At 39.5% G+C, this 14,307-nt stretch overlaps 1 protein-coding gene and 1 pseudogene across 1 annotated transcript in view; both read right to left on the minus strand.

Moving 5' to 3' along the window:
- Positions 1-14,307, minus strand: part of LOC118537544 (uncharacterized) — an 89,761-nt gene that overhangs the window by 41,556 nt on the left and 33,898 nt on the right. The gene's annotated exons all lie outside the window — the stretch shown is intronic.
- On the minus strand, positions 2,778-3,668 carry LOC118537556 (vomeronasal type-1 receptor 1-like; annotated as a pseudogene).

Consider the following 14,307-nt stretch of genomic DNA (forward strand, 5'->3'; position numbering starts at 1 on the left):
TGAGCAAGAACCCAGGAGGAATACCATTCAGTTAGGATTCAATCAGAGAAGTAGAACCACTGGGAGGGGTATGGAATATGAGGATTTTTTTAATAAGCATTAGACCTTTCACCAGTGTGGGAGCTGGTAAAGAAGTCTATGGGATGGACCTGAGGTCACTGTAGGTTGGCAGGCCACATAGTCAGGATATAAAAGCTGGGTGTGAAATAGGAGAGAGTGAAAACAAACTGGGACCTGTGTTGGTGTCTCATGACCTCCACCTCCTGCAATGTGGGTGACCTGCAGAAGCCTGCAGAACAAGGTCACCTGGCAGGAGCTGGGGCATCATGCCTGCCGGTGAGTCAGCAGATGAGCAGCACTGTGGGGAGCTGTGGCAGCACCTGGGGCCCCCACTGCCCTTCAGAGCATATGGCTACTTCTTCTCTTCCAACTTCTAAATATGGCACAAACATGGCCCCCACTAACCCTATCCTGAAAGCATTTGGGAAGGGAGATTTTGGAATTGACACAGTATAAAACCATCATCATCATTCTTTCAGAAAAATAAATAGGATCATGTCCTTCCTCTGTTCAAAAACATCTAATAGCCTCCCAAAAAAGTCAAAACAGTTACACTACCTACAATACTTCAATATAAGCTGGCACTTTCAACTCCTCCTAAGGCTCATTCCCAAGTCTCCCGGCAGCCCCTCTGGTCACCTTACTATTCCCTCAACACACCAATAACTGTCCTTCCTCAATCTTTCCTCTACCTATCCCCTCCACCCTCTATATTCTTGCCAAAGGCTGTATGTATTACTTGCTCCCTCAAGTCCTTCAATACTGCTCAAATATCACACTCTCAGGAAGGGATCTCCTGACCAGGTTATTTAAAACCGAATCACCCAGGGGGTGCCCGGGTGGCTCAGTCGGTTGAGCGCCCAACTCTTGGTTTCTGCTCAGGTTATGATCTCAGGGTCATGAGATCGAGCCCTATGTCCAGCTCCATGCTCAGGGGAACGTCTGCTTAAGATTCTCTCCATTTACCTCTCCCTCCTTCTCTGCCTCCCTACTCCCACTCATGTGCATGCACACACACACTCTCTCTCTAAAAAAAAATGAATAAATAAAATAAAATAAAAACTGAATTACCCAGGGCATTCCTTGTCCCCCTCCTACTCATTTCTTTTCAATAGAGCACTTAGCAGCAGCTGAAATACTATGGTATCTATTTAACATTTTCTGTCACTCTCGGTAGAATGTAAACTCCATAAGGACCATTATTTTTTCCTATCATATGTATTACTATATATTACTATATATAGCATCACCTATAACAGTGACTGGCATATAGTAAGGAAGCATTAAATATTCTTGTTAAAATGAATGAATAAATGAGTGAATGAAGTGGACGTGTAGATCTACCTCCTCTATCTGATCTTTATTTTTTTTTAAGATTTTATTTATTTATTTGACAGAGAGACAGTGAGAGAGGGAACACAAGCAGGGAGAGTGGGAGAGGGAGAAGCAGGCTTCTCGCGGAGCAGGGAGCCCGATGTAGGGCTCGATCCCAGGACTCTGGGATCACGACCTGAGCCAGAGGTAGACGCTTAATGACTGAGCCACCCAGGCGCCCCTCTATCTGATCTTTAAATGAAGCTAACTTGTTACTACGTTCTCAGGCATATTCTCTCCACTCTCAAAATGCTCTTTCTTATTTCAACCCTACCTAAGTCCCTATTACCAATATATGTTGTTGACAGCTAAATGTGTATTTCCAAAGCAAATCTTCCATCTGTCCCCCACTCATATATATGTGTATGTGATACTTCACCAGACACATGCATGATGCAGATGCCTTAGAGACATAACACATTCCACGTGCCAAAAAGAATACGTGATATTTCTACACCCCAAGGACAGCTTCCCAATTTCTCAAGATCGAGAAACACCACCACAATCCATCCAGTTGCCCAAGTCTTAAGAGAGTGGTGAGCCACTGTCCACACCAGCCTTAAATAACCATTTGTAAAATGATCACTAAGTTCAGTGCACACTTCTTTCTAAGGAAGTTTTTCTCAAGTCCATGTGCTCCGCCCCCCCCATGTTGATTTTCATCATCTTTATCAGAAGCATCATCCTCTCTCATCTGGTTGACTTCAGAAGTCTCCTGTGTCTTCTTCCCAAGTTCACTCTTGCTCAATTCAATAAACCATGCTCATAATTGTTATGTAAATTGGACTTTTTTTTAAATGCCGCCTTTCTCCTTGACAAAACCCCTAAATTGTCTGAAACTACTGTTGAGATTCATGGTACAAATCCTTAACCTAATCTGTAAAACCTGGCAAATGGTCATCCCATCCTTTGGCTCATGTCGATGTCCCTTGTTCTTGGCACACAAGGTACACAGGGTTTCTTTCAGTTCTTTGTATGTTCTATGTTCCTTCCTTCAAATGGTGTTCAAACACATTTCTCCATTTACCTAAAACACCCATGATGGCTGGCAAACTTCCTCCAAACTGTTCAGGGAGTAGCCTAAATCTGCAGATGCAAAGTCCTTAAACATACGATCCTGAGTTCCTCGTTGCACCAATCTGTGCGACTGCAATTATATAATTATTTGTTTGATGTCTGGATTCCCCACAGACTTTATTGGAGCAGATACCCTTGCTGTTCACCACTGTGTCTGACACATCAGTGGTACAGAGAATATACTTCATATACTTCCCAGTAGGAGATCAATGGGTGAATGAATGTTGTACAAGGCTGTCAGTAGTTGGGTAAATTCTACAACTTCCTCAGCAGGAACGGCAGAGGCAGGAGATGTGAGGGTCACTTTTTAAGAGCAAAAAGGGACTGAGGGTTGGGAAACAAGATGCCAGAAGCACAAGCCACAACGGTTGGTTGTCAAAAAGATAAGCATACATTTCAAAAACAGAAGAGAGGGAATAAAATATAACAAAAGTGCTCACAAGTATCAGGATAGCTTTTGTGGCTCTGGTCTCTGGGGATATTTGGGAGGATTGCCTAGTACTGTGAATGTATTAGACTCGCTCTTGGTGCCTGTGAAGGAAAAATATCATGTATCCACTGGCCTATATCATGAGTCCCAAACAAATAATATCAATAGAGGTGAAAATAACTAAACATATTGATTATGTAATTGTGTTAATAAACAAATGAGGGCAATACCCAAGATTTGATTTCACACTGATATTTCTGCTATTCTTTGGTCCAGTCACTCTCATGGAAACAATGATATTTATCAGCAAATGAAACATCCGACTCAGGATACATGGAGAATTAATATGCTTTGGGGATTTGAATTTGAGTTCTGCCCATCTATAGTTTATAGGGTTAGTACTCAAGGCCTGGAAACCACTCAAAAAACAGGTGGTGCTAAGAGAATTTCCCCAGGCCACTCTGTGAAAATAAAAGACAAGTTTACATGTGACATCATGTAGGAAATATTTCAACCCAAAGGCTACCATTGTCAAAGGGATTCCTCCACAAAGAAGGATCAAAGTATTGGCTAAAGAAAGATGGTTGATTATTTGCCCTAATGGTCTCAATCTATGTCTCCTAAAAAGAGAGCAGACATAATGACAAAGGAGTAAAACATTACCCACAGTCCCTATTCCAGTCTGAACAAGGATGACTATACCTATTGACAAGTTAGCAGAAATCATTGCCTAGGTGACTGAGGTATGATTTTTCACAGGTCCGTAGCACCCGGAGAGAAAGAGAAGGAGCACATGAGTGTCTTCAAGTCACGTGAACTACAGTTCTCACCATAATTTCTTTAAAAACTCCTTTCTGGGAAACCTATCCTCTTGTCATGCATAAAAATCCCATCCCTAAAGTTTTTTTTCTCCTCATCACCTACTATATCTCTTGTGGTACTTATAACAACTGCAATTATCTTATTGGATTACCTTATTTCTTTTTTTTTTTTTTTTTTTTTTTTTAAAGATTTTATTTATTTATTTATTTGAGACAGAATGAGAGAGAGAGAGAGAGCACATGAGAGGGGGGAGGGTCAGAGGGAGAAGCAGGCTCCCCGCAGAGCAGGGAGCCCGATGCGGGACTCGATCCAGGGACTCCAGGATCATGACCTGAGCCGAAGGCAGTCGCTTAACCAACTGAGCCACCCAGGCGCCCCTGGATTACCTTATTTCTATCAAAGGAAGACAGTTTCCTCCAACAGAACTATGAGAGCCATGAAAGCAGGGGGTCTTGTCTACCTGTTTGCAGTCCATATCCAGGGTCTAGAACAATCTGTTACTAGTAGGCAGTCAGTTAATATCTATTACATGAATAAACAAATAATGAATGGAGTCATTATTTTCATGCCAAAAGTTATTTCAATATGTCCTTTACATTGACAGACTTCTTAACATAGAATGCATATTCTCTACTTAATAGTTAAAAATCGTGCAGTAAGGGGCACCTGGGTGGCTCCGTTGGCTAAGCGTCTGCCTTCAGCTCAGGTCATGATCCCAGGGTCCTGGGATCCAGTCCCCCATCCAGCTCCCTGCTCCACGGGGAGTCTGCTTCCCCCTCTCCCTCTCCTGCTCCCCCTGCTTGTGCTCTCTCTCTCTCTGTCAAATAAGTAAATAAAATCTTTTTAAAAAACAGTGCATTAAGCTCACTAATTGTGTTATTTGAAACTGCATGTTCTTGCTTGATTTGAGCATTTGTTTGGTTTTGTTTATGTAAATGCTTAACCTATCTGAGAGATAGGTATTCAAGTATCTTATGTTGCACTGGATCCTATCAAATACTCTTAGTCAAATGTTATCTTTCTATAAACCAATGTAATTTTTATTTATTTATTTTTATTTTTTAAAGATTTTATTTATTTATTTGACAGAGAGAGACACAGCGAGAGAGGGAACACAGGCAGAGGAGTGGGAGAGGGAGAAGCAGGCTTCCCATGGAGCAGAGAGCCCGATGCGGGGCTCAATCCCAGAATCCTAGGATCATGACCCAAGCCAAAGGCAGACGCTTAAGGACTGAGCCACGCAGGCGCCCCCAATGTAATTTTTAAATATAACTCTTGAATCAAGGACCTAAACTGAATGAGCAGTATTTATATCTTAATAATAATACAACATTAACAAAGATATATTCCAAGACTACCCACGATTAACATGACAATGAATATTAGAAACAATCTCATTTCACGGGGAAAAAAGACTAACATGATCTCAGGCACACAATTATTCATTATTTTTCTGATTCAGTCAATAAAATGGCAGGAAAAAGTTATCCCTCTTTGAAAATTAGATCATTTTTATGTGTAACTTTTGAAGAATATGCTGAAATATTTTAGAAGTAATAAGAGTAGGGACGCCTGGGTGGCTCAGTTGGTTAAGCGACTGCCTTCGGCTCAGGTCATGATCCTGGAGTCCCGGGATCGAGTCCCGCATCAGGCTCCCTGCTCAGCAGGGAGTCTACTTCTCCCTCTGACCCTCCTCCCTCTCATGCTCTCTGTCTCTCATTCTCTCTCTCTCAAATAAATAAATAAAATCTTTAAAAAAAAAAAAAAAAAGAAGTAATAAGAGTAATTTGCTCAAATGTTACACAAATATGCAAAAATTTAAAATATATTATGCATAAACACTTTTCAAACCTTCGAACCAAACTAGATCAGTAATGTGCTAGAAATATAAAAGTAAAAAAAAATTAAATAGCACAAAAAAGTCTTGAAGGAGTGGAACTCATTCCATGTTCTTGGATGGGAAGATATAACACATCAAGATTTGAAACTTCCCCAAATGTGTAGATTCAATTCTTGAAACTTCCTCAAATGTGTAGATTCAATTCAATATCAGTCAAAATAGCAAGACAATTTTGGGGGGAACTGGGCAATTTGTCTCAAAATTTAGCTATAATTGTACAAGAAAATCCAAGTAATTTTCCCCAACAATTTATTGCCAATATTTTCAAACATACAGAAACTGATTCATTTTTTTAAAATAATAATAACAATGGATTGCCTACCTGATTTCCTAGAACTTATTACAGCAATTAAAGTGTGGGTACAACTGAAGAACAGTCAAACATATCAATGGGTCAGGACGAAGTGTCCAGAAAAAATTATAAGTAGAAAACTCAACAAATTAGGAAATAGTTGTTCGGTATGAGGGACCAGAATAATTGGTGAATGATTTGGAAAGTATAAAGTTGGATTGTCAAATCAAATCTTAACAGACAAATAAATTTCAGGGCAAAAAAAATGTCATTGGAAAGAGCAGGAACCAGATACACATGCAGATAGAAATAGCAGCCGAGGTGCAGCTGACCTACAGAATACTGTGGCTGATGATGAATTCTGTATGGGTTCTATGCTTGAGCAAAAAAATGTGAAGATGGCTCCCTAAAGTCCATGTACCCCAAGGTTCAGTGAGATTTCACCAAATCTTTAAGCCCCTGTGAGCACTGACCCTGTGTTAGCCACAGCCCCGATCTGTCATATTTGCTTTTAGGATTTTTATGTCCCTGGAACACAGAGCAGAAGGCAGGATCCACATCACATGTCTGATTCTAAGACCAATACCACATCTCAGAATTCTGGTTTTGGACCCAAGCATGCTATTGGAAATGAGAACCCAGCTATAAGATACTCACTGGTAAGAATGCCTTCTTCATAATTGGGTCTGTCATGTATTCCAAGGTGTATTATTTTTATTAGAAGATCAGAATCTACAATAAGATATAATTTCTTAGTGCACCAATCTAATTAAGATGCAGACAATGTGTTAAAATTTTTCATGCAGTGCACACAGTGACACACACACATAGCACTCTCCCATATAAATAAATTTCCCAAATTCAGTCTCGTCCAGATAAGGTCCAGTGGAAACAGAAGACATTAATATTTATTTAAGACATTCTATGAACCAGGCCTATAATTTTCTCTATATACATTTAATTCACCTTGATCCCACACTTAAGGAATCTCAGACTAAGGTTTAATCAAAGAACAGAGGTAAAAATTGGGACAGAACTAATGCAGGGAAAGAATCAAGGAGACACTGTAGGGAAGTGGGCAAGAGGAAGAGAATCTCCAAATGATTAGAGAACATCCCTTCCCAGGCGGGCTCTACCACGGATTCTTGTGTGTTCTCATGAAAAGGTATTATTGTCCAGACATTGTGTAGTTTCCCATCTCTGAATATTCACCCCTTTTCTCTCCCAGTTTCTAAATCTCAACTAAAACTCCACTCACCTGAGTAACTTTTGTTAGAAGATGGTAGACCCAATGTTTACCAGATTTGCCGTGGGAGGGAAAAGCTGAGCCCTCAGTTATAGGCTTGGTTATACTGACCTCATCTCTTTAGAGTTGTGATTATTATGTTATTTCTAGCATCAATGACAGTGCCTCCAAGAAAAAAATCTCTAAACATTTTTTTTCTCAGCATACTAATTATCCAAGTTAATTATGAGTGTTTCAAGAGAATATCCCAAGATGCTGTCAGAGGGAACTGGAAGAAAACATTTTTTCTGCATTCCCTACAGGGATGAAGTCAAATAATTGTGAGGTCTAAACAGTGAGGGCTTGGAGAATAACACATGACTCTGCCTATCTTCTGAAAACCTCTGAGGGGTATATTTCCTAGAAGATAATTTGTAGATCCCACAGGCTTGAATGACTTCCACCTATCATAGATTTGGTCAGGAAAACAAGAGGCCTTCCAAGGAAGGAGTTTGGGGGATATCTAAACAAGACAGAAGAAGGGCACCTGGCGGGCTCAATCGGAAGAGTGTGTGACACCTGATCTTAGGGTTGTTGAGTTTGAGCTCCACCTTGGGTGTAGAGAGTATTTAAAATAAATACATGAAAATTAAATAAATAAATAAATAAATAAATAAACAAGGCAGCAGGTATTGACAGAGACCCATTATAAAAGATAAAATAAATGAGACGGGGCTGTGTGATGGAACGACAATTTACTATGCACTCGGTGTATGGGAGTGAGGAAGTGGAGGAGAGTACAGATCACTCTATCAATAAATGTAACTGTAAAACAGTAACCAGAACTTCCTGGGGAAGAGAGAGAGTTTAAATACTGATGGGTAAGAGCTGGTAGATCAGGATTTGTTGGATTACAGCAAAGACATATTTAATATTAATTAGATCAAAGTCCATTACTAGGTAAAAAGAAGAAGCAGGAGGAGGAGGAGAAACACAGGATCCATGCATTAACAAAAAAATTAATCTTAGTCTTAAAGAGGAATACATCACCCACTTAACATAAGCTTAGGAAAAAAGAATGGGTATGGGGCACCTGGCTGGCTCAGTCAGAGGGGCCTGTGAGTCTTCATCTTAGGGTCATGAGTTCAAGCCCCAGTGGGGTGTAGAGATTACTTAAATAAATAAAACTTAAAAAAAAGAATGGGTGTAACATGAGGACCATTCTGAATTATGGAAGGAAACACAGAGATTCCTCAACAGATAACTTCAACCTCTCTATGATGCAGGAGAGAAGCATATCATAAAAGAAAGGAAGAAGCATAAAGATCTGAGGATAATTGAGAATATTTGAAAGCCCAGTGGCAGATAATGGTAGAAAGAGTTGAAAGATGAAGTAGAAGGGATCTACTAGAAAGAATCATAGGAGGAATTCAGGTTATTTCCAATGAAATATTTATGCTGACACCAATCTACCAAGTTGTGTATTCAGCTGCACAAAATTGCCATAGTGTAGCCACAGGGAAAACGGACACTAGATTCAATTAATGCTGAGGTTTTTCCAGGTCAGAGTAATGAAATAAGAAGAGAATTAAGGATACTAGGATTACAAAAGACTGACCAATAAATCACACTACAGAGAGAAAAAAAGAAATATTGGGATAAATTGACATGACAAAAAACTAAGAATATGTGGGGTGCCTGGGTGGCTTAGTCGGTTAAGCATCTGCCTGCAGCTCAGGTTATGATCCCAGGACCCTGGGATCGAGCCCCGCCTTGGGCTCCCTGCTGGGCAGGGGGTCTGCTTGTCCTTCTCCCCCCCCCCCACTCATGCTCTCTCTCACTCTCTCTCACTCTTGATCACTCTCTCTCTCTCTCTCTCAAATAAAATCTTTTTTAAAAAAGAAAACTAAGAATATGTATGTAATAGGCTCGAGAGGCAACAAGAGAGAATAGGGAGCTATGCAGAAAAAGAGCCTCAGAAATCTGCACGGGTCCCCCCTGAGTCTTTGCTGAATACTATGTTGTACACATATAGGGTGAAACTCCATAAGGTCGTACCTATAAAAGACAGGTAACTATGAACTAAACAGTTCCCAGAGCTCATTCAAAGCTGGAAGGTATTCAAGTTATGACCAGCCAGAAAGGAGAGTCCTCACTAATCACTTTGGGCATTCAGTGGAGGCACCAGAGGGACCATGCCTTACTGGTTGGACTAAATATCTCTACAAAGAAGGTTATTCTAAACCCAGTTAACAAAGCTTGAATGTAGTAAGCTTTGAGAGAATCAAACTGAACCACAAGTAAATTAACTGTATATCAGAAGAAGTAAAATTGACAATGTCCATCATTCAATTAAAAGTTATTAGGTATGCCAATAAACCAGAAAAATATGCCCCTAAACAGGAGGAAAAAAGCCAATAAAACGGACCCATTTGTGTATTTTGTTTGTTTGTTTAGTAACTATATGGAACTAACAATGGATTACACACAGAAGAGGTCAGTAAACTAGAAGAATTTTCAGTAAAAACTACCAAAATGAAGCAAAAGAGTGAATTTTTAAAGGTAATAGAGCTTCATTTGTGTATGAGATAATATTAAACAGGTTAATATACACATAATTAAAATCATCAGAGAAAAGGAGGAAATATGGGGTACCTGGGTGGCTCAGTCAGTTAAGTGTCTACCTTCAGCTCAGGTCATGATCTTGGGGTCTTGGGCTCGAGCCCTGTATTGGGCTCCCTGCTCAGCAGGGAGTCTGCTTGTCCCTCTCCCTTTGCCCCTCTCCCCAGCTCATGCTGTCTCTCTCAAATGAATAAATAAAATCTTTTTTATTTTTTATTTTTTTATTTTTTATTTTTTTTTAAAGATTTTATTTATTTATTTGACAGACAGAGAGAGCGAGAGCAGGAACACAAGCAGGGGGAGTGGGAGAGGGAGAAGCAGGCTTCCTGCCGAGAAGGGAGCCCGATGTGGGACTCGATCCCAGGACCCTGGGATCATGACCTGAGCCGAAGGCAGACGCTTAACGACTGAGCCACCCAGGCGCCCAATAAAATCTTTTTTAAAAAGGGGGGGGTGAAATACATATTTTGGAAGGAATAATAGATAATAAATTCCTAAGTTTGGTGAAAACTATAAACTCACAGATCCAAGAAACACACTTCATAAAAACTGAACTCCTGAAAACTAGTTAAACATAAAGTCTTAAAAGCAGCCAAAGAAAAATACACGTTAGAAGAAGAGGAACAGGGAGGACTGGGTGGCTCAGTCGGTTAAGTGTCTGCCTTCAGTTCAGGTCATGATCTTGGGGTCCTGGGATCGAGCCCCACATCGGGCTCCCCAACTCATGCTCTCACTCTCTCTCTCAAATAAATAAAGAAAATCATTAAAAAAAGAACAGGAACAAAAATAAGAAACATTAATGATTTCTTATCAGAAATTACACAGACCCTAAGACAGTTGAAGTATATTTTTACAGAGCTGAAAGGGGGAAAAAAACTGTCAACCTAGAATTTTATACCCAAATAAAATTTCTCTTTCAAGGGAATTTAAAATAAAGACTTTCCAAAAAAATAAGAATAAAAATAAAGACTTTCTCTGATGAACAAAAACAGAGAATTTATCACCAATAGAGCTTTACTGGAAGAAAAGTTAAAGGAAGTTCTTCAAATGGAAGAAAAGTGGTATCAGATGGAAACCTAGATTTACACAAATGAATAATGTGTGCTCCAAATGGGAAATACACAGGTAAATGCAAAAGGGATTTTTTTATTGTTGATTTCTTAAACATTATTTTTATTTTATTTTTTTAAAAAGATTTTATTTATTTATTTGAGAGAGAGAGAGAGCACAGAGGGAGAGTGAGAGGGAGAAGCAGACTCCCTGCTGAGGAGGGAGCCCAACTCAGGGTTCAATCCCAGGACTCTGGGATCATGATCTGAGCTGAAGGCAGATGCTTAACCAACTGAGCCACCCAGGCACCCTTAAAATATTATTTTTTAAAAAATGTAATAATATGTTATGAGGTTTATAACATAGGTAGAAATAAAATCTATGTCAATTGCATAAAGAATGAGTGGAAGAATGGAAATATATTGTTATTATATTACATGTGAAGTGGTCCAATATTACTTGATGGTAGACTGATAAGTTGTCTATTGTACACCCTAGAGCAACAACAATAAAATAAGATATATAGCTATAAGCCAATAACAGAGATAACAATACTAAAAACAAACAAAAAAACCCCTCAATTAACCCAAAAACAAAAAGGAGAAAAAATAAGCTACAGAGGGTGAAAGTAGAGAGAAGATATCAAAAAAGGTAGATTTAAACTCAATGATATGAATAATCACATTATAAATGGTATAAATACTTCAACTAAAAGGGAGAGAATAGTAGGCTGGATAAAAAGGCAAGACCCGGGGTGCCTGGCTGCCTCAGTCAGAGAGGCATGCAACTCTTGATCTTGGGGTCATGAGTTTGAGGCCCACATGGGGTATAGAGATTACTTAAATAAATAAAATTGAAAAAAATAAAACGGCAAGACACAACCATTAGCTATACATAAGAAATTCATTCTAAAAATTCATATAAAGACTTACAGAACAATTCAACATCTATATGCAAAAAAGAGAGAGAGAGAAAGAGCACCTGGACCCATACCTTACAGCATACACAAATATTAACTCAAATTTGATCATAGAACTAAATATAAAAGTTAAAAGTATAATGCACCAGAAGAAAATATTTATTTCCCCAAAGTAGGTGCAGAATTCTTAAATAGAACACAAAAAGTACAAACCATAAAAGAAAAAACTGGACTTCATCAACATTAAAGGCTTTTGATCTTCAAAATTTACAATTAAGTACATAAAAAGGCAAACCATGGGCTGGAAGGAAATATTTACAGCACTATATCTAACTTGTATCCAGAATATATAAACAACTCTTGAAATCTATAAGAAGAATACAAACAACTCCATCTTAAAATGAGTGAGATATCAGTCACTTCCCAAAAAAGATATATAAATGGTCAATGCACACTTGAAAAAATGTTCAACATGGGGCGCCTGGGTGGCTCAGTCAGTTGGGCATCTGCCTTCGGCTCAGGTCATGATCCCGGGGTCCTGGGATAGAGCCCTGAGTCAGGCTCCCTGCTCAGCAGGGAGTCTGCTCCTCCCTCTGCCCCTCCCCCCACTCATACTCTCTCTCTCTCTCTCTCTCTCTCTCTCTCTCTCAAATAAATAAATACAAAAAAATAAAAATCTTAAAAAAAAAAAGAAAACATGTTCAACATCATCAGACATCAGGGAAACACAAAACCACAGTAAGATACCACTATATAAGTACTCAAATTGTTAAAATCGAAGACTGAAGATCATGAAACACTGGACCTCTCTTGTATTGCTGGCAGATGTGAAATGTTAACACCCACTTTGGAGGACAGTTTCAGCAGTTTCTTTTAAAGCTCAACATATACTTACCATACGACTCAACAACTTCAGTTCTACATATTTATCCGAGAGAAATGAAAAATACTTCTACACAAAGACTTATGCATGATGTTCATAGCAGCTTTATTCATAGCAGCCAAAGTTAGAAACAACTCAGTGACTAGATAAACAAATTATGGTATATTCGTAGAACTGTTCAGCAACGAACAATGATAGGATTGAATGGAATTCTGCTCAAGAATGGACAACTGATACAATTACAAGAAATTTCAAAAAACCATTTTGCTGAACAACCAGGGACAAGAGAGTACATATTGTATGATTCCATTTATATGAAATTCTAGAAAAGTCAAAATTAATCTATAGTGACAGAAAGCAGGTCAGTGGTTGCCTAGTTGCCCATAGCTGGGGAAGGAGGTGTAATTGACCACAAAGGAACATGACAGAACATTTTGGGATGGTGGAAATGTTTTCTATCTTGACCATAGTGATGGTTACATAGATGTATACATCTGGCAAAATTCATTGACCTTATAACGGTCAATGCGCTTATAATGGTGCATTTTCTTGTCTGTGGATTATACTGTAATGAAGTTGACTTACGCAGAAAAACAGAAAAAGACTTTCATGTCTGGATAAGATGGAGTTGTCTGAAGCAAACCAGTGCTTCTACTCAGAACAACTAGAAAAGCCAGATCAATTACTACAACCATATTTCAAAGGTTATCAGAGGGCCATGGAAGCAACAAAGATTAAGGAGATAAAATCCCAGAGAAGGAAGAATCCTTTGGACAAATGCTGAGGATCCTCAGGTCTCTCCGGAGTCATTTGCAAACTCGGTATGGTCCAAAGATGGTGTATCCAGGCTGAGCCACAGAGAAACCCGCAGAGCTTTTGGAAGTTGTGGGAGCATGGGAGGGGTCAACTGGAGAGTTGAGGAGCTTCAAAAAATTGATATCCTACTTAAGACATTTGCTGAATTACAAAACTAGGCCAAGTAGGAGGCTAAATAACTATACTCCAACCCCCAGAAAACCAGAGTTGAATTTCCCATGGTATCCAGGTATGTAGGAGACAAAGTATCCTTGGGGGGAAGGTCCTTGAGGACAGCTGGTGGGATCTGGAAATTCTCTAGGGGCATAGCAAATTGCCCCTGAGCATCCATAGTGACTTTCTACCTTGGGTTATTTACCAATCTAGACTCAGAAACAGACTGAGAACTCAGACTTTACCCCGGGGGCAAAAGTCTACCGCTAGAATCAACAAGGAAACTCAAGTGGCTTCCTTCTTGAGACGCATTATGTTTAGAAATTGGTCAGGGTGGAATCCTGAATTTTCAAATATTTCAAAGTAGCTTACATAATCTCCTACCCCTTTCATCCTGATCCCTTACCCAGTCAGTAGTCTCAAAGGATTGATCCCTTTCTGGGATAGCTGCATTGAATAAAATCACGCTGCTTTCTGAAGGTACATGTCCTGGGAGAAAGGGGAGGGAGCTAGAGTCAGGCTAGCAGTCCGTGGCTGCAAACTGAAACTAATCCAAAAAGGTGAACACGAGTCAAGAGAAATGAGACCTTCCCCCAAAAGAGCGGGCAAGAGTCTGATCTGTCAGGGGTGGGTGGAGGGGTTCACGGTTCTGGTGATGTCCTCCTCCAACCTGCAACATTAGGA

Source organism: Halichoerus grypus, chromosome 15 (assembly GCF_964656455.1).
Source record: "Halichoerus grypus chromosome 15, mHalGry1.hap1.1, whole genome shotgun sequence".
Lineage (NCBI taxonomy): Eukaryota > Metazoa > Chordata > Mammalia > Carnivora > Phocidae > Halichoerus > Halichoerus grypus.